Genomic DNA, 2,094 nt, shown 5'->3' with positions numbered 1-2,094 from the left:
TAGAGACGGGGTTTCACCATGTTGACCAGGATGGTCTCGATCTCTTGACCTTGTGATCCACCCGCCTCGGCCTCCCAAAGTGCTGGGATTACAGGCTTGAGCCACCGCGCCCGGCGACCATGCCTTTTTTATTTTTTCTTTTTAGAACATTTTTAAAAACTTTATTGTCTTTTTAAACTTTTAAATAATCTTTTCTTCTTTCCTTTCATCTCCTTAGCCTGATACCCTGCCTTATCTTTAGGAAAAAATGCTCTTGATAATAAATATAAATAGAGTAAACTCATTTGTATTAACATGTGAGATTCTGTTCAAAATCCATTCTCATTATAGGTCACTCTTCAGCACCCTCAGCTGATTGCCACTCTGGCTAAATTAAGGAACTCTAACATCTAAAACAGCTTTTTCAAGATAACTATTTTAAATGTTCCCCACTCTTGGCCAGGTGCAGTGGCTCAAGTGCTGTAATCCCAGCACTTTGGGACGCCAAAGTGGGCAGATCACTTGAAGCCAGGAGTTCAAGACCAGCCTGGCCAACGTGGCAAAAACAGATTCTCCACTAAAAATACAAAAATTAGCTGGGCATGATGGTGTGTGCCTGTAGTCCCAGGTACTCTGGAAACTGAGGCAGAATTGCTTGAACCCAGAGGCAGAGGTTGCAGTGAACCCAGAAGGCGGAGGTTGCGCTTTAGCCTGAGTGACACAGTGAGTCTGTCTCAAAAAAAAAAAAAGTTCCCCACTCTTAACGTATTTTCAGGTACTGAGGGTTTTGGGATAGTACTTTTTGGCTAGACACACTAGCTAATTATTTAACTGAGTGTACAGTGATAGAATTAAATCTCCAAGGAGCCTGGCCAACAAAGGAAGACCCTGTCTCTACAAAAAAATAAATCTCTGTATATGCTGTTGTGTGACTAGTTCTAGCTGCATGGTAGTTTGAGGATCACTTGAATCCAGAAGTTCAAGGCTGCAGTGTGCTATTATCTCACCACTGCATGGCACCCCAGATGACAGTGAGACCCTGTCTCTAAAATAATAATTACTGGGAACAGTGGCCCAGCACTTTGGAAGGTTGAGGCAGATGGATTGCTTGAGCTCAGAAGTTTGAGACCAGCCTGGGCAGCAGCGAAAACATCTCTACAAAAAAATTTTTGTTAATTAGCCAGATGTGGTAGTGTATGCCTGTATCCCCAGCTACATGGGAAGCTGAGGTAGGAGGATCACTTGAGCCTGCAAGGCAGAGCCTGTGGTTAGCCTTGATCACACCACTACACTCCAGCACGGGTGACAGAGTGAGACCCTGTCTAAAAAAATTTTTTTTTCTTTTTGAGAAGGTTTTTGTTTTGTTTTGTTTTTTTGAGACAGAGTCTCTGTCGCCAAGGCTGGAGTGCAGTGGCACGATTGTGGCTCACTGCAACCTCCACTTCCTGGGTTTAAGTGATTCTCCTGCCTCAGACTCCTGAGTAGTTGGGACTATAGGCACAATCCCAGCTAATTTTGCATTTTTAGTAGAGATGGGGTTCCACTATGTTGGCCAGGCTGGTCTTGAACTCCTGACCTCAGGTGATCTACCCACCTTAGCCTCCCAAAGTGCTAGGATTACAAGCATGAGCCACTGTGCCCGGCATTCTTTTTTTCTTTTTAAAGTGGCTTGTTTGTTTGTTTATGAGACAGAGTCTTGCTCTGTTGCTCAGGGTGGAGTGCAGTGGCGTGATCTTGGCTTGCTGCAACCTCCTCCTCCCAGGTTTCAGTGATTCTCCTGCCTCAGCAGGAGATAAATCCTTTATCAAAGGGAGATAAATACATGAAGATGGAAAAAAAAAAAAAAAAAAAACAGCGCCAAAAGGATGACTCCATCAAAGACCAGAGCACCTCTTCTCCTCCCAGGGATCACAGCTCCTCACCATCAAGGGAACAAAACAAGACAGAGTTTGACGAATTGACAGAAGCAGGCTTCAGAAGGTGGGTAATAACAAACTTGTCAGAGTTAAAAGACCATGTTCTAACCCAATGCAAAGAAACTAAGAACCTTGAAAAAAGGTTAGGTGAAATGCTAACTAGAATAACCAGCCTAGAGAAGAACATAAATGACTTGAT

This window comes from Cebus imitator, unplaced genomic scaffold (genome assembly GCF_001604975.1).
Source record: "Cebus imitator isolate Cc_AM_T3 unplaced genomic scaffold, Cebus_imitator-1.0 Scaffold260, whole genome shotgun sequence".
Lineage (NCBI taxonomy): Eukaryota > Metazoa > Chordata > Mammalia > Primates > Cebidae > Cebus > Cebus imitator.
This window is presented reverse-complemented; position numbering follows the sequence as displayed.